The 19,675-nt window shown below is 43.1% G+C and overlaps 1 non-coding gene across 1 annotated transcript; it reads left to right on the top strand.

Moving 5' to 3' along the window:
• The first annotated feature begins 8,040 nt into the window (after positions 1 to 8,040).
• LOC144701566 (small nucleolar RNA R71) lies at positions 8,041 to 8,146 on the top strand. The gene has a single exon (XR_013581056.1). It is a non-coding gene; the product is annotated as a small nucleolar RNA R71 (small nucleolar RNA).
• The last annotated feature ends 11,529 nt before the right edge of the window (positions 8,147 to 19,675 follow it).

Below are 19,675 nucleotides of genomic sequence, written 5' to 3'. Positions count from 1 at the left end.
ACGTAGATAGCTTGAGGGCTTCGCCATCAAGTAGAAGTGGTTCAAGTGTATACCGCATGGTTGGCAAGGGTATCCGCAGTCTGGTTGCCCTCGCGCAACTAGTGAAATATGCTGATCAAGCGGGGGTGAATGAATGGGCTCCGATTAAAGCGTGTTGGCAAGAAGAAAATCTTGCCAAAACACTCTAATAGTGTTAGAGTATAAGGGGTATACAGTAGCAGACGCAAATGATGTGTATAATTTGGCGCCAACAGTCTATGTTGTCTCACAATGGAAGAAAAGGTGCTCCATAATCTCAACCTAGAGAGATGCGGGGAAACAAGGGCAACACAAACTAAGGGAGTAACCGATACGAGTCACCTTATCATTAGATGGGAGGCCATGATGCATGAATCACGAGAGGAAGAAGGAGACACGAGTGATGATCGCCGGATGCCAGATGCGGCGACCCTAGTGCTAGGGGGGATTTCTCATGGAAATGCTCCCAAGAAGATCGATAGGAAAATGATCCATCGAGGGTAAGCATCCAAATAGGACGGTCATGAGTGGTCCCAATTAGAGTACTCTGGGCATGGGATAACGTGTCTCAGGGGAGTCCATGCTGCCCCGAAAGGTGGTGTGTGTTGCACTTGAGCAGCTGTGCCACGACCAATCAAAGGTGATGGGGCTCGAAGTGTGGATGACGGTTTAAGGGCGCGTTAGCTAGCCATGTATCATACCAGACACTAATCTTGTCGCGACCAACAAGCCAACGTGTGACAATGTTGCTGCGAAGTCTGCCATCTACAATGGTCCCAAATATATATCAATTTATGAGCCCATTTGCCATACTCGGTTGAGATGAAACTCCCCAATGGGGAGTGCATGGTATGCATAGGAAACACGAGCTTCTTCTAAAGCATGTCTTGGAAGTTGCGAAGGCAGAATATCCCTAGACCCCCCTCGTCCATCGGCGGACAAGCTTTCTGATAAGCTCAATTTTACTGTGTTTTTTACTGGTTATTTAGCAGTTCAGACGTGTGAGGTTCAGAGCTTATGCAACAAATTTATAAACCTCACGGCGTAAGGCGAGTGAGGGTCGATCCACAGGGAGCAGGAGAAAACAGCAGAAATTTCCTTCTTTATTCAATAGATATGTCACTTATCAATTTAAAATAAATATTAAACTCTGTTAAATGATCCTCAGGAAAATCACAGAATTCCTCTTTAATTCCCAGTTTAGTCGAAAGATTTAACTGCTATTGCTCTGATTAAGTTAAAGATTTAACTTAATAGAGGCTGTCTACAGAGGAGTTCTCTGTAGACAGTACCTTTGCCCTTGGGGGCAAAGGATCAAACACCTTGCGTGCAGGGTACCTGCGCGCAAGGTGTTTGCGTGCAGCGGCGCTGTCGCGCGCGGCGTGGCTGCGCGCGACGCTGCTGCGCGCGGCGCTGCTGCGTGCAGCAGCGCTGTTGCGTGCGGCGTGGCTGCGCGCGACGCTGCTGCGTGCGGCGGCGGTGCTGCTGCGTCAAAGGGATTTTTTTGGGGAAGTTTGGGGAGGATGATTAGAACAAGAAAGAAACAAAGTTCAACTGAAATCAAATCTAAAATGAAACAATCCTCAGTTGGAAAACATTGGAAGATCTTGTGACTCTTCCAACCCAACCAAAATTGTCTGAGAAGAGAGGGATTACAGGGCTGAAGCTTGAGATTTCCCCACGTCGGGTGTCACGTCCTTGCGGCGAGGCGTGGTTCTTCAATCCAAGCTATCTTCAGTCTGTTCTTCCTCTCCAACTCCAAAAGCTCATCAGCTCCTGGAGGGTGCAGAAATCCTCTTCTCCAAGCCCTAGTTTCCTTAGAGAAAATTCTGAACACCCAAAATCCTCTCTCAAGAGAGTATTTATAGGTTTTCTCTTAAGTCATGCCCAGGGGCATTTTCGTAATTTTTGCCACTTCAAATTTTTGCCCACTTCTCTTGATCCTCCTCTCTTCCTTGATCTTCTTAACCTGTTTCTGAATGTTCACTAGCCATAAAATGTTAAATATATTCCACTTGATTCAAAGAATCAAGTGGGGTTAGTGATTTCATAAAACAATACATATGCATGAACTTAGCATGAATTCACAAGATAATTGTAATGAATTTAAACTTAAGAACTTGATTATTTGATGACATATTTTAGAGTCATCAAACACCCCCCAACTTAGATCATTACTAGTCCCTTAGTAATGACATGCAGGTGAGAATAAAAGATGATCTCAAGGTGAATTTTGACTTCCGATAACTTTGATTCATGCTCTTCTCAAGGAGTATTTTCAGCAATTAAAATTGACCAGCGTAGAAGAAATTTAGGATCTATCTCAGCCTTAAACCTCAACTAAGTGCACATGATCTATGGAGTACATATAGTAAGTACATAGTATATGGAATAAGATCGAGTTAATACCCCAAGCGCACTACTGAACGAGGCGTGGAGAGTGGTATTAATGCTAGCTCAATACTATGGCTATAGTAGCATCGGCTCAAACACATGGGAGACAGCTTTTCCACCTTTATTTTATTTGGCATTTGCTGCTTGTTGGTCATTTTTTATGACAAAACTTTAATACTATGATGCAAGCTTTTGCTTGTTTATGCGCAGTGCAGCTTTCACTTGATAGTTTGGTGGCGCTTATCCACTACCCATGTGCCATCCTTAGTAGACCGGCAGCTTATTCCCCCGACGAAGTTATGTATCCTTCATGGGTCAGGGAGCTTCACTCACGTCATAATAATACTGCCAATGAGCTAACACTAACCCTACTCTCCACTAAAGCTAAAAATTTTCGTGCATGTAAGTGCTAACTCAACCCGAGGTGGATGGTGAGGTGAGAGAAGTATAATGGTAATAGATATGACTGTCGTGGTATGGATCGTAGTGCACCTAGCTAGGCTTACTTCACCTAGGATTCCCTAGCTGGCCACTCTTGCATTTCTACCCTTTTGAAAAGAATCGAATTATCATGCATATCATTGGACAATCATCTCCTAAGATCATCAAATATCCATGGTTTTGAAAAAAATTTCATGGATAATGCATGTAAATGTACTCCCCTCCCCCCCTCAATAAAAGGCATGTTCCTACATGACAAATCATAATTGAGAGGAAGGAGAAAGGACTACCAAACCATGGAAGGAAGGGCGGCGATCACCATGCGTGTTGTCCAGTGACGTGTTAGGTGGGCGTGGATCGGAGTGGCTGCACACGAGAACAGAAACAAAAACGCAGAAACAAAAACAAAACAAGGAAAATAACCAAGCATAGAGAATAGGAAATGTAGTAAAAACAAAAACTAATCGGATCATGAGCTATCATGCGATGGCTTTTCTAACGTAATATTCATGGGGCTGTGAAGATCTTCTTCTTCTAAGTAGGGTTTGAGCCGTTGCCCGTTCACAGTGACTCGTCTTTGAGACATAGGATCTAAAATTGTGACGGCTCCATTCTCAAAAACCTGCTGAACAAGGAAGGGACCATCCCATCACGTTTTCAATTTACCTGGAAAGAGTTTTAGTCTAGAGTTGTACAGCCATACTTTTTGATTCTCCACAAAGATTCTTCTCCTCAAGCTCTTGTCATGAAACATCTTCATCTTGGCTTTATAAATCTTCGAATTCTCATAAGCCTCATTTCTTAACTCTTCCAACTCATTCAATTGAAGAAGTCTATGCTTGCCGGCTCTATCCAAATCTAGGTTGAGTTTTCTAATAGCCCAAAGGGCCTTGTGTTCTAACTCAAGTGGTAGGTGACAAGCTTTGCCAAAGATAAGGCGGAAGGGAGACATGCCGAGAGGGGTTTTGTAAGCTGTCCTATAAGCCCATAATGCCTCGTCGAGCTTCCTAGACCAATCTTGCCCATCTGGACGCACTATTTTCCTCAAAATTTTCTTAACCTCCCGATTGCATAATTCCACTTGGCCATTCGCTTGGGGGTGATAAGGGGTAGTGACTTGATAATGAACACCAAATTTCTTGAGGAGGTTCCTAAAGTTGTAATTTGTAAAGTGTGATCTTCCGTCACTAATGATCGCTCGTGGGCATCCATATCTATAAAAAATATGTTTCTCAATAAAATTAGTCACTACCTTGCTGTCATTGGTTTTTGAGGGGATGGCCTCCACCCATTTGGAGACATAATCGACAGCCATCAATATATATTCATACCCATTTGAACTAGGAAAAGGTCCCATAAAATCTATTCCCCATAAATCAAATATTTCTACTTCTAGAATGGGTTGTAGAGGCATTCTATCTTTCCTACTTATGTTGATGGATGCTTGGCATGATAAACATGTGTTATAAAACTTTTGAGCGTCTTGAAATAACGTAGGCCAAAAAAAACCAGATTCAACAATTTTATGTGCGGTTACCTTAGCAGAGTAATGTCCTCCTCCAGGTTTGGAATGGCAGAATTCCAAGATGCTCCTTTGCTCGCTCTCGGGGACGCACCGCCTCAAAATTTGATCTTGGCCTTGATGGAATAGCTCCGGGTCTTCCCAAAAGTAAAATCTTGCATCTTTAAGCAGCTTCTTCCTCTCGTGAGACGTCCAACCTGTTGGAATTTGTCCTGAAACCAAGAAATTGACAATATGCGCATACCAAGGAAGCGATGCTCCTTGTGCGGTTAGGACATGTTCATCCGGAAATGCATCGTTTATTAACGCAGGTTGGGTGTTTAAAATTCGAGAGAGGTGATCTGCTACTACGTTTTCACATCCTCGCTTGTCCTTAATCTCCAAATCAAATTCTTGTAATAGTAACACTCATCTAATCAACCTAGGTTTTGCCTCCTTCTTTGCTAATAAATATCTAATAGCTGCATGATCAGAAAAAACAGTAATTTTACTTCCTAACAAATAAGACCTAAATTTTTCTAATGCAAAAATAATAGCCAGTAGTTCCTTTTCGGTCGTAGAATAATTCAGCTGTGCATCCACTAAGGTTCTACTGGCGTAGTAGATGACCACAGGTTTCTTGTCAATTCGCTGACCTAACACTGCACCTACTGCAAAATCAGAAGCATCACACATTAGTTCAAAAGGAAGGGTCCAATCGGGCCCTTGCAAGATAGGTGCAGTTACTAAAGCTTCTTTTAATTTATCAAATGCATTCTTAGCCTCTAGTGTTAGTTCAAAATCATTATTTTTAGACGATAAAAGGTTTGTAAGTGGTTTAGAAATTTTAGCAAAATCAAGGATAAAACGTCTATAGAAACCCGCGTGGCCGAGGAAACCCCTAAGGGTTTTTAGGTTGGTTGGAGGTGGAAGGCCCTGGATGACCTCGATCTTGGCATTGTCCACTTCCAAGCCACGGCTGCTTACCATGTGGCCCAGCACTACTCCCTCCTACACCATGAAATGAGATTTTTCCCAACTTAGTACGAGGTTCGACTCAATGCACCTCTTCAATACTTTGGTGAGGCTAAGGAGGCAGTTTTCAAATGTGGATCCAAATACAGAAAAATCATCCATAAATATTTCTAAGCACTCCCCCACTAGATCGGAGAAGAGTGCATTCATGCATCGTTGGAATGTGGCGGGCGCATTACATAGCCCGAAAGGCATACGCCTAAAGGCATATGTCCCTACAGGACTCGTGAAGGTCGTCTTCTCTTGGTCCTCAGGATGGATATTCACTTGGTTATATCCTGAATAACCATCAAGAAAACAGAAATAATGCTGCCCCGATAATTTTTCTAGTATTTGATCCATGAAGGGTAATGGGTAATGATCCTTCTTGGTAGCCTTGTTCAATTTCCGATAGTCAATGCACACCCTCCACCCAGTGGTTAATCTCTTCTGCACTTCTTCTCCTTTATCATTCAGCTCAACAGTCACTCCTGACTTCTTAGGAACCATATGTACCGGGCTTACCCATCTACTATCGGAAATCGCATAGATGACGCCGGCATTAAGCCACTTGAGAATTTCCTTTTCGAGGACTTCTCTCATGTGAGGATTCAACCTCCTCTGATGTTCTCTACAGGGTCTAGCTTCATCTTCTAGAAATATTCTGTGCTCACAAATTGAAGATGGAATTCCTTTGATGTCATCAAAAGTCCACCCTATGGCCGATTTATGCTCTTTAAGCACTTTGAGTAAGCTCTCTTCTTGTGTTGGAGTGAGGGATGAAGATATAATCACAGGTAAACTTTCTGTACAGTCTAAATAGGCATACTTGAGGGTAGAGGGAAGTGGTTTAAGTTCTGGGTGAGCTTTTACTTCTGCAGAGTCTAAGAGTTCATCATCTAGCTCTCTACTTTCTATGTTGGATAGGTACTCCTTCACTCTTCCCTCTTCTCCTTCATTTTCTGTGCAGAAGCTGAGCTCTTCATTGCTCCCTAAGGGGCACTTCATCATTCTAGAGATGTCAAGTTGAACTCCTTCCTTCCCTATCTTAAACTCGACAGTCCCCTTTTCCCAGTCCATGATAGTCCTAGCCGTCACTAAAAACGGTCTTCCTAGAATGATAGGAGCCAAGCTAAAGTTTCCTGAAATTTTTACATCAGTTACTATGAAATCTACAGGAATTTCACAATTTTCTACAGTGATAGTGACATCAGTCAATCGTCCCTCAGGTTGCCTGACCGTTCCGTCGGCTAAGAGTAAGTCCATATGGATCTCTTCAAGCTCCCCGAAGCCGTATTCCTCATACAATGCTGTCGGAATGATGTTGATGCTTGCTCCTGTGTCTAACAAGACTTTTGAAAAAGTCTTTCCTCCTATGTCACAAGTGATAAAAGGGGCACCAGGATCCCTCTTTTTTATAGGTATGTCATTTAAAATGCTAGAGGCATTTTTGGAAAGTTTAACAACTTCCCTACTCGTTCTATTTGTGCAAGAGTCCTTAAGATATTTCTTAAGTGATGGTGCACACCTAAGCATGTCTTCCACAGTGACTGTCATTGTGGCCTTCCTAAAGTTCTCTAACAACCTGTTCTCATAATCAAAGACAAGTTTCTTTCTCGTTAGGGCAGAGGGATAAGGTATGTGTTGCCCACTTGTGGAAGGTAAGGGTTCATCGCCGTCGGGAAGATCCTCTCCTTCGTGCTCCCTTGACTCCTCTTTCTTCCTAGCGCTCTCTACAGAATACCTATAGGGACCCTAAAGTTCTTTTCCATTCCTCAATCTTGAGGCTGCCAGAACTTCAGGATCCAATTCATCCATTTCTTCATGGCTAGAATGCTGAATATGATGCAAATTGCATGGATTGATGACGGGTTTCGTAGGAAAACGTTGAGAAGTGAAAGTGTTTTCTGCAAGGATACCTTGGGACTCAGAGGGTGGCCTGAAACTCTCCAGCAGCTTCCTCATTTGCTCTTGTGACTCCAGCATTTGTTTAGTCTGGAACTCCATCATCACCTGCATTCGCATCTCCATCTCCGCCCGCAACTTTTGGTTTTGCTTTTCGATCATATCTGAAATGACGGGGGTTAATGTAGAGAAATCAGGTTGAGTTTGAGATGAAACCTGATACTATTGTGGAGGCCTGTGCTGGAATTGTTGTCTCTGCTGGAACGGGGGTTGAGCTGCCGGCTTGTTTCCTTGGTGGAAGGCCTCTCCGTTTTGGAAATTTGGCCGCTTTTGACCTGCCCACGGTTGTTGCGGCTGATTGAAGGCCTTCACCTCTTCTTCCATGGCTTGGCAGGCTCCATCTTCATGTTCCCTGCTAAAACAGAGAGAGCAGATCTTAGCTTTAATGATGGGAGAGTTACCTAGGAAGACATTCTTCAAGGTAGAGGTGAGCTCCTCCAATTTCTGGTTGGTCTCCCTTAGGCCCGCTTGTAGCTCTCCCTCCTTGGCGTTGACCTGCAGAACTCCTGCTCTCTTGGGCTGCACATTCCTCCCATTCTGATTGGCTCCAATCTCTTGCAAATCAGTTTCTGCAACTCTCTCCAAAATATCAAAAAATTCGTCCTCATATGCAGTATAGAACGTTCCACCGGTAGCGAGATTTACTTTGTTTTTCATAAAATCAGAGAGAGACTCATAAAATATTTGGGCTAATTGACATTGTTCAATGCCATGGTGAGGACATTTCCTCAACAAATCATTGAATCTCTCCCATGACTCACTAAAAGCTTCTCCATCATGAGGATGGAAATTGTGAATTTCCCTTCTATAGAAATTCGTTTTGGAGAGAGGGTAGAATTTTTGCAGAAATTTTCCTTGCATCTCATCCCATGAGTTAAAGGTGATTCCTAAATTACGATACCAAGAAAATGCTTTGTCTTTCAAAGTTAGAGGAAAATATTTCATTTTTTAAATTTCTGTAGAAATTCCTAGAACGTTTTGAGATGAACACCTAATATGGAAGTCATCAAGAAATTCTAAGGGATTTTGAGCAGGCAGTCCATTAAATTCAGGTAAGGAATGAATTAATGCATTGTCATATCGAAAGGAGATACCGTCACCGATGTTAAGATTTACATCAGTTTGACGTAGGCTTCCCGACGGTGTCGACCTGTGAAGCATGGTCCTTCTCCTCTCATGATGCTGATGAATCTCTTCAGCCATATTCTCCTGCTAAATTTCAGGTTCTGTAACTGTAGAATCTGGAGAGGTGTCTCTAATGTCCTTCTCTGCAGATTTTTCACCAGCTCCTGAACGTGTTACTACCATAAATCTTCAGCAAACGGTTAGAATAACAATAGGCTGAGGATTGTTAAGTCCTACAGCTCTAGGAGAATCAACAAAAATGACTGTAGATTCAGGAGAATGACTGTAGATTTGCAAAAAAAGACTGTAGATTCAGAGAATTGACTGTAGATTTAAAGAAAATAAAAATTCCTACTGTTATACCGTGCTCCCCGGCAGCGGCACCAGTTGATAAGCTCAATTTTACTGTGTTTTTTACTGGTTATTTAGCAGTTCAGACGTGTGAGGTTCAGAGCTTATGCAACAAATTTATAAACCTCACGGCGTAAGGCGAGTGAGGGTCGATCCACAGGGAGCAGGAGAAAACAGCAGAAATTTCCTTCTTTATTCAATAGATATGTCACTTATCAATTTAAAATAAATATTAAACTCTGTTAAATGATCCTCAGGAAAATCACAGAATTCCTCTTTAATTCCCAGTTTAGTCGAAAGATTTAACTGCTATTGCTCTGATTAAGTTAAAGATTTAACTTAATAGAGGCTGTCTACAGAGGAGTTCTCTGTAGACAGTACCTTTGCCCTTGGGGGCAAAGGATCAAACACCTTGCGTGCAGGGTACCTGCGCCTAAGGTGTTTGCGTGCAGCGGCGATGTCGCGCGCGGCGTGGCTGCGCGCGACGCTGCTGCGCGCGGCGCTGCTGCGTGCAGCAACGCTGTTGCGTGCGGCGTGGCTGCGCGCGGCGCTGCTGCGTGCGGTGGCGTTGCTGCGCGCGGCGGTACTGTTGCGTCAAAGGGATTTTTTGGGGAAGTTTGGGGAGGATGATCAGAACAAGAAAGAAACAAAGTTCAACTGAAATCAAATCTAAAATGAAACAATCCTCAGTTGGAAAACATTGGAAGATCTTGTGACTCTTCCAACCCAACCAAAATTGTCTGAGAAGAGAGGGATTACAGGGCTGAAGCTTGAGATTTCCCCACGTCGGGTGTCACGTCCTTGCGGCGAGGCGTGGTTCTTCAATCCAAGCTATCTTCAGTCTGTTCTTCCTCTCCAACTCCAAAAGCTCATCAGCTCCTGGAGGGTGCAGAAATCCTCTTCTCCAAGCCCTAGTTTCCTTAGAGAAAATTCTGAACACCCAAAATCCTCTCTCAAGAGAGTATTTATAGGTTTTCTCTTAAGTCATGCCCAGGGGCATTTTCGTAATTTTTGCCACTTCAAATTTTTGCCCACTTCTCTTGATCCTCCTCTCTTCCTTGATCTTCTTAACCTGTTTCTGAATGTTCACTAGCCATAAAATGTTAAATATATACCACTTGATTCAAAGAATCAAGTGGGGTTAGTGATTTCATAAAACAATACATATGCATGAACTTAGCATGAATTCACAAGATAATTGTAATGAATTTAAACTTAAGAACTTGATTATTTGATGACATATTTTAGAGTCATCACTTTCCACCAAGAAACCCAATGGTGGTGACTCTTTCCCTCAAGGTGACCGAACCATAAGAAACGTGCGCACAGTCGCTCCATTGAGTGGAGGACTATGAGACATCGTGAGTGGATCATGAGGGTATGTAGTGGGATGCTCATGATGACATGTCTAATAAGTTAAATGCACCCTTTAGGGGATAGAGAATGAAGTTTCCATCCATCTAGTTTCTTTCTCAACATGGCCAACAAAGCATCAAAATAATGATGCCTAGCAGTTCCGAGAAAGATAGGGCATCCTAGATAATCAAAAGGGAGGTATCCTCATGAGTACCCAATATAGTGTTGAATAATCTAATAGCGCTTAATAGTGTGGACGGACCAATCATAAAGCTGCTCTTCGAGGTTTTGACGAGCTGGCCAGAAGCCCCTTCGTATGCAGTAAGGACACTCATAAGTTCCTCAATAAATTTTTTAGATCCATTAATGAAAAGGATGACATCATCAGCAAATAGATAGTGTGAGAGGATCAGGCATCCCATTTTCATAAAACATGCTTGGATGAGGCCACGGGGGATCGCTTGTGTGAGCGATCAGTTAAAGACCTCCTCCATCAATATAAAAAAGGTGGGTGAGATGAAACCACCTTGCCGTAGACCTCTCGTGGCTGTGAAAAAACCTGTGGAGTTTTCATCCAGCAAAAGAAAGAAATGATTCTCTCTAATGCAGGCATCCACAAGAGCTTTGAACGCATCGGTGAACCCAAAGCAGTGTAACACCTTGGTAAGGAAACTCCACTCGACTTGATCAAAAGCCTTTTCCATGTCCAATTTGATGATGACATTTGAGCCCTGAATATGAGTGTTTAGTGATTGGGCTAACTCATGAATGAGCATGATACTGTCCTAGATCTATCAACCCTTGACAAAACCGCTATTCAGGCAAAATAAGTCTATCAAGGAAGGTCCCGAGTCGATTTATAATGATCTTGGATGCAACTTTATAGCATACATTACAAAGACTAATAGGGCGAAAGTCTCTAAAAGAAGCTGGAGTGTCCACTTTTGGAATAAGCACAAAAAAGTGGATTTCCAACTTCTATGTAGGACTTGATGCGTAAAGATCTTCTTGATAGCAAGCACCAAGTCCATGACTACTATATCCCAACATGTTATGCAGAATTCCATAGAAAACCCATCTGGTCCTAGGGCTTTGTTCCGACAAAAGGAGAAGACCACATCCTTCATCTCTACTTGCGTAGGAAGGGTCTTAAGTAGGGTGTTTTTCTGTTCAATCACCAAGTGGGGGATGGAATCTAGTAAATCCTCAGTCGCAATGGTCGGTTGTGAAGTAAGGAGTGTACTAAAGTACGCGACACTAGCTGCTGCTAGCTGGGCGTGATCCTGATTATGCACCCCTTATAGGGTTGCAGAATTAGGACGAGCTTTGTGATGAATCGGGGCATGAAAGAAACATGTATTTCTCTCGCCTTCTAGCAACCATTAGATATACAATTTTTGGAGATAGAAAATCTCCTGTCATCGCATGGCATCCTCAAGTTGTTCACTAAGCCTAAGGTTGCACTCCCTCACTTCGTCTGTCCAAGCATCCTGTAGATGTCGCTCGATAGCTGCTAGCTCCGCCTTGAGCTCTTTGACCGGTGCATGCATGTCCCCAAATACATGTTTATTCCACCTTTTCAGGTGGACCTCGAGCTTTCTCAGTCTGTAACTGAGGTTCTCCATGGGTGATGTCGAGATCTCACCATGCTGAGATTCAGAGAGATTTGAAAAGCTTCATGCTCCAGCCACATAGATTGGAATCGGAAAGGCAGCCTGCAAACATGAATACCCGCATTTGTGAGAAGGAGAATCGGTGAATGGTCAGACTGATATTGCAGTAAAAGATCAATAATAATATTGCACTATAATAGTGCAATACTATTTGTGAAGCAACGGTCAAGTCATTCATATATACGCGCTTCTATTTGGCGCTCATTGCACCACGTCCATCTCTCTCGCCTATAGTTGGGGGCTCCACTAGTGAAGCATGATGAAGAAAGTTTTTGAACGCTTGCATGAATCTCAACCTAGGCGGTCGACCTCCCTGGAATTCACTGACTTCTCGTAGGCAGTTGAAATCCTCCGTCATAAACCAATGGAGATCAACAAATCGCGGACGGGTGTGTATATGCACTACAAGTTCCTCCAATAAGACCTCTCGCTCAAGGTATCTATATGATGCATAGACTACCGTGAACGTTTAAGGCACTAGGGAGGCTGAACGGGGAAGGTGACATACTAGGTATCTTCGTCAAGGAGCTTCAGCGAATAGTCTCGTGTCCAAAATAATCATATCTTATTCGAGGAGTGGCAATAGACGTGATCCATTCTTAGTTTCCTTATAATCGAGTGTGTGATCTCCAAGGTAGTGACTGGTTCAATAAGCCCAAGTACTCCTAGTTTGTGCTTATTGATGAGTGACAGGACATGAGATTGGGTAAGAGGGTTGCCTATCTCTCGACAATGACAAATACAACTTGGAATCATAGAACTATCGGCTTGCGTGGCGCACCCTCGATCGCATGTTATATATGCAGCGAGTGTGAGGTGTATCTAAGTGATGCGCAAGAGGTGGTGGGGTATCCATATCTGAGTCCTCACATATGGAGACATCCTCCTCACTTGTGGAAGCAACTGCATTAGTGTCCCCACATGTGTCATCGCTAGGGAGAGAGGCTTGATGTTTAGTCAAGCATTCCTCCATAGCAAGTGGTATATGGGGTGTGGGTATTAGGTGGAGTGGGTGGGTCGGGTGGGTGGGGAAGGGGCATGGTAGGTATGTTGGGTGGGTGAGGAGTGGGTATGTCAGGAGGGTGAGGATGTGGATCAATGATTGGGCGTGAGTGGGAAGGTGGGTGGTGGGAATGGCAAGAGTCGAGGGAGGTCAGGTGGCCAAAGGAAGGAATTGCTTGGCTGGGAGATGCGTGATGAGGGGTATGTGTTGTGGGTGAAGGTGGGCATCGAGATAGGAAAGACAAGGTGGGGAAGGTGTAGGGAGGCAATGGCTAGCTACAACAGATGATGGGATAGAGGGGATGGGGATAGATGATGAATAGAGGGTGCTGTGGAGCGTGACAATATAGGTAGAGAGGAACTAGGGGAAGTGGAAATCGGAGCAGCATGTAGGACACTAATGTGAGCCACTCCTACCTCATTGCGGCCTGGAGTATCAAATCCATATGCTTCCTCTAAACAGGCAAATGCATTCGAGGTTAGTGTAAGTGAACTAACCTCTATTCCTTTACCTGATAAGTAGCTAGTAGATGGGGCATCTCTAGCCCAAGGTGGGGTTTTGGGGCGATTATCAGCACCCTTCTTGACCTATTGTGCAGGTATAGGTGTAGGCCGAACCGAAGTAGGTTTGGCTGATATGGCTTCCCGAGCAAGGGAGGGCGGAACAATCGACACACCTTGCGATGTGGAGGTGAGCCGTGCAATAGGCGGCAATCTCTAGTTAGGGCGATGCCCTTGGGTTGTAGATTTTTCCTCTATGATATAATCATCATAGGGCAATGGGAGAAGGTACTCCATCTAGGGGGATGAGGCAGCCTGTAGCACCTTTTGGCGACACGTGTGGATGGTGTTCCCAAAAGTGTACAGTGTATACAAAATTGTGGGAGATTATTGTACACTATTGAGTGGTGGATCATCTTGTCCCCGTTCTGTATAAGTATGATGCGATGAATAGGGGCTAGTAGATCAATCTCCAAGCAAACTCGCACATATCCAAGGCAGTTGAACAGATGTACGTCTTTATCAAGGCATATAAATGTGCCTATAGTGCTGGCCACGGATTCCAGGCTGTGGGCATGAACAGATGGGGCAGTAGTCCCGTGAAGCCTATCCACAAAAGGACAGAGTGAGGGGAATGACCACGTGAATTGCTCGTTTGCTCCACCGTCCATCGGTACGTATGCATGATGGAACCACTAAAATTAGTACAGCTCCAAGTTTTCCTAAAATTGGCTTCCATTTAGAAGCAGATATAGACACTTCGATGGTTGCGCTCGCCAATGACCACTGGTCTGTGGAAGTGTCTTAGTGCAAAATATATCCGTGCGATATCATCTACAAGGGGGCGCTTGGTAGTGAACCGCCCTATCAAAGTGTAGGCAAATAGCACTGCCATTCTCGTGACCTCCTCTTTGGAAAATGCAACCATTCACATTCCCTTAGATTCGCTATAACCTCACGTCGGGCCATGTCATCATAATGAGGGGAAAGTATAGACTTCGGGAGTGGTTGTGTAGTAGTCATCTATGTATGTCAAGCAACCCTCATCGCCCATGTCATCGATGGTGTCGGTATGTCTATCTATTTGTCTCTCCCTATCTCGGCATGTGCGGGTCAACGTTATGCAGCCTGTTCACTCATAGTTTGCCAAGGGCTACTCATCTAGCCGATCGGATTAGCAGAGGCAACGACTGAATCATACTTAGGATCACCTTGTTCGGCCGTGCCAGACCCAACCAGGTCGCGGGGGGGAGGACTCGATTGTGATCGGTTAGTGCAATCAGAGTGGACTTGGTTAGGGGGGTCGGGTTGACCTGGGCAAGGTCGACCACTTTGGCCAGATCGGACCCGACCAAGTCGACCAGGTCTGTTCGGTCGGGGTCGCCTGGTTCAACTGGATCGAGCCCAGCTAGATCGAATCAGGGCGAGGTCGACCAGGGCAACCAGGTCTACCCGGTCGAGAGCTTCTAGTTTGGTTGCATTGGACCCGAGTGGATCAGCCAGGGTAGCCAGGTCCGGTTCGGCCGAGAAGTCTATCAGGTCAATCCGATCTGTAATGAATGGTATAACTAGGTTGACCCCAATTGGGTAGGTCTGGTCAATCGGGCCAATCCTGGCCAGTTTGACCAGGTCAACCTAATCTGAATCAACCAGTTTGACCTGGTTGACCCTATCTTGATCATCCGATGCGACCAATTTTAACCAGGCCAGTTCGACCAAGTCAAATCGGTCTGGGTTGGTCAGGTCACGATCACGGCACATGGGCGAGGCGACAGTCTAGATGGGCTCGTTGACGGCTTTGATCCTGATAGCATTTAACGCGTTCGAGGACGTGGCAGGTGGGCTTATTTATTTACTTTTTCTATTTTTTTTGTTGTTTCGTTTTCATTAATTTTATGCCATTGGATTCATCCAGGCTGTCATATTGGAAGACCTGGATGGATCCTAACGCGGACGTGGCCGTGCGACCTACTTTTGACATGGGCAACATGTCAAAAGACTGGGGCGCCGAATCGATCACAACAACAAAAGTGCTTCCCTAGCCCGTTTACGTGTTTGACACATCAATAAGCCAGTTGGGAGGTCCTCCCTCTTTGGCAGCCTACATCGGATTGCGGGCTGCAGAATTTTAAAATCATTTAAATATCATATAAATGAAAAGAAAAGGATGGAAAAATTGATGCGAATAGACGCAGCTCGCCAAAATGAGTAGTTTAAACCCAAATTTGATATACTCTCGTTCTCTAAATCGAGAGATGTCGCAAATTAAAATTTCAAAATGAAAAGGTTACCTTTGAACTTCAATTCCTTTGATTTGGAGCTATACTGCTACATTTTCAGCAATTTTGTAGTCAATTCCTATGGATTAAGACCTTCCGAATCTTGCTTTCATCTCGGTGTGAGTGATGCTCTCTTCACGTTCATACCTTCATGGACCAGTACATTTTACCTTGTGCCTTAGTGCCTTACTAAAACATGAATCAACTAATGAGAAGATAATAAATTCACTAACCTTTTGATGAAAACACAATTCTTCACGTCTCCTTGGGCTTTGTTTCTCTCCGACTAGCCATTTTCTAGAAGCCACATGAAAACGCAAGAACTAGATACTTTGAAAACCCTTTTCTTTCAGAACTATTCAAAATTTTGAGTACATAACAAAAAATCCAAGCCCTAATTATGTGAATTCAACTTGAATAATTTTGGATAAAAAAAATAATTACTTCAGAGATAAAAAATTTCCAATGTAATTATAACTTCCCTTTAGCAATACCTCCATATTTGTAGTCGTTCTTTCCCCAAGGTTGATAACATGATAAATACATGGGTATTTACATACATTTTTTATGATTTTCATATTATTAATTTAGAATTTATCATGTTACTATTTGAGTTAATGATAAGCTCAAATTTGGTGGTTTTTTACTGGTTATTTACTGATCGAATGTGTGAGGATTTGAGCTAAACAACAATAAAAGTTAACCTCACAAGCGTAGGGCGAGTAAGGTGTCGATCCACAGGGAGCAGATAAGATAACAGTAATGCCTTCTAATTCAATCTATGTTGTCAACTCTTGGTAGTTTATTCCAACAGTCAATTAAATCATCTTCAGTAAAATTCGGTAGAGTGTTCTTTAGTAAGATCAATTGGCAAAGTCTTAAGTGGAAAATTCAGTTCATGCCAAGCTTAATGAACTCCTGTGACTATATTTTTTAAAGATTAGATCTGAAGAATTGGCACGCTAGATTGCCAACTCACGAGCTGCGCGCCAGGGTGCGCAGGAACTGCACACGGCGTAGTTCCTGCGCGCGGCGCTTCCTGTGCGTGGGGTGAGTGCAAGAGCTGCACATGGCCTGATGACTGTGCGCAGCACTTCCTGCGCACGACACCCCCTGCACGCGGGGCGTGCGCAGAAGCAGCGCGCAGCTTGAAGGCTGCGCGCAGGAATCTGCGCACGCGGCCACAAAGAGGTGCTGTGCACCTGTTTAGGGTCGCGCTAGGCCTTGGCTGGGCGTGGCACTGCTACGCTCGGCCTTGGCTGGGCGTGGCTCTACAGCGCTCGGCCTTGGCTGGGCGTGGCCTTGCTGTGCTCAGCCTTTGCTGGGCGTGGCTCTGCTGCGCTCGACCTTGGCTAGGTGTGGCCCTACTTTGTTCAGCCTTGGCTGGGCGTGGCTCTGCTGCGCTAGGCCTTGGCGAGGCTTGCACAGAGTAGAAGTGGAACAAAACTATTGAAGTGGTGGTGAAATAACACAAGGAAGGGATAGAAGAGAATGATTCTGAACAACAAAAACTTCAGATTAACTAAAACTGAAACAAGTCTGGTTGGATAATGCTGGAGGAACCCTGATGGGTGCTTCCCAGCCCAACCTAGATTGTCCTAGAGGGAGAAGAATACAATTTCTGAAACCACAGCAATCACACCAACCTTGTGTCACGTTCCTTCTGGCGAGGTGATGATCTTCTTGCTCTGGTTATTCCTCAGCTTGTTTTTCCTCCCAACTCCAATGCTCATCAGCCTTTAGAGGGTCTGCAGCTCTCCTCTTCTCCAAGCCCTAGCCTGTTTGAACAGAATTTCTGGACAACCTACAATGAACTCTTGAAAGAGTATTTATAGGTTTCTCTTAAAACATGCCTCGGGGGCATTTTTGGAATTTTCTTCTTCCTGATTTCTCGCCAGCTCCCCCTGATCCATTTCGTCTTCCTTTGGCTGCCTTACTCTATTTCTGAACTCATTAATCAAAATTGTCAGATATAATCCACTTGATTCAAAGAATCAAGTGGGGTTAGTAAATTTATAAAACAATGCATATGGATGGCAACCAACATGAATTAGATGGATACAATTGATGCTTTTATGCTCAAAAAGTCTAAACATTTGATGACGTATTGATAGTAATCAGTTAAAAACATATTTATATTAGCTATAAATTCTAAAATTTCACTTTATGGTTGTTTTTTAACTAACATGCTTCACTTCTTTGAAGTCAAGCAGTTTTGTTACTAAAAGAGTTTCATAGTTCCATATGTGCCTAAGATTACTGGAATGAGAAGATATAAGTCTTAAGATATTGATTTTACACAGGAGCTTGAAAGGAACAAGTGGAGTTGTGGACCTTTAAAAGAGAAATCTCAGGGAGATGGGCCACTACAGGGCCTGCCCATTGGGCTCTCGAAAGCATTACAAAGAAAGAAGCTGAATATAACAAGGGGAATCTCTCAAACCATGGAGAAGAGGCAAATAGTATTCCTTCCTATGTATACATACTCTTTTACTCCCTCATTTCTGCTTATTCTGGACGTTCTCCATTAGGACAAGGCATGTTTCCAAATTCCGATTGCTCAACCTGATTGAAGTAAGTTGATTGAAACTTTCACTCAATCTCAAATCTTGTTTGCATTGAAAAATGTCTGATCCTAGTGCAACATAAGGAGTCAGACTTGAGAGAAATCATTGAGGGCTCAATAGACTTGCATTGAGGTTTTAAGAACTTAGATTTCCATTTCCCCCATCATTATCTATCCATTTTCCCTTTAAAACCATTGCTTTCTCACTCTAAACATTTGTTTTTCCTAATTTCTCTCTCCATAATCGACTTTTTCTTTCTTCAAAACTTCATCCATATCCCTAGTTTATTCTCTAAAATTTTCATTACAAATATCTTCCATTTACATCTTCAAAATCTATCTCAAACTCCCTCTACACCATTTCTTCACTTTGTCCCTCTATCTCCTCATTTGGACTTTTTCTTTCTCCAGACTCGTTCATGTCTCTCTCCAAAAATTCCATCATCTCTCCCCTTAGTTCCTATTGAAATCCAAAAAAATCATTTTTTTAAACATCTAGAAGGCCTTCTTTCCCATCGTTGTCACTTATGTGCACTAGTGCGTGCTGTAGGGCAACACGCATGTGATGGATGGCAACACACGTGCACCTGTGCTGCCCTTTGCCCCCAGTTCGTGTGTGTGCCCAGAAGCACCCACAACGGACAGAGGGGCATGCCCTCTTGGAGGACTTAGCAAATTTTCAGCTAATTCCAAAAGGCATTCGAACCGCTTTAACCGAGTTGAGCTGATGAGTGAAAAAGAATTCTTTTAGGCTATTCGATGTTTTAAAAAATCCTCAAAAATCCCACTCAGCCGCTACTGTTGTCAGCGATCACCAGGACAGGTGTTTTTGTCTTTTATTCATTTAAAATTAGGAAAAATTATTTTCTACATTTAACAATTCCTACAAAATAATGAAAAAATCCCTGAAATTCATTTCATATCAATTTCAAGTGATTTTAACATCTTAAAAAAAACTCTAACTCTCTTTTTTAATATTTATAGTGTTTTCTGGTCCAACATAAATTCAAGAAAAGTCTGAAAATATGTATTTGTGATTTCTGGTGTTAATTAAAACTAGGCAAATTAGTGTAAAATATTCTTAGTATTTGTTTTTGTATTTCTGCTTGAAATGTAACCGTAGAAAATTATATAAATTAACTAAAACTCAAGGAAAATCCCTGAAATTATAAATCTTATCTTTAACTCGTTTCCTTCATTTCAAGCTTCTCAAAAATTCCAAAATTGAATTTGTGGCTCTTTATGGATCGAACCCTTAGTTGCCCTATCTTCATTCTAAAGTATTTAAGTGGACAATGTTTATGAATATTTTTTGGTTAAGTCTGAATTTTAATAGCGACATTAAAACCCTAAATTTGGACTTATCATAGTTCTGTTATCACCGATGTTTCTCTTTGGATGATATTTTTCAATTTTTTTTTGACCATTGGTGCTGAAAGTTATAGTATCTTTTGTATTCTTTGATCAAATGAGATGCTTTCAACTGGTA

Source organism: Wolffia australiana, chromosome 3 (genome assembly GCF_029677425.1).
Source record: "Wolffia australiana isolate 7733 chromosome 3, ASM2967742v1".
NCBI lineage: Eukaryota > Viridiplantae > Streptophyta > Magnoliopsida > Alismatales > Araceae > Wolffia > Wolffia australiana.
The sequence above is the reverse complement of the archived record's forward strand: the minus strand, read 5'-3'. Positions and strand labels throughout refer to the sequence as shown.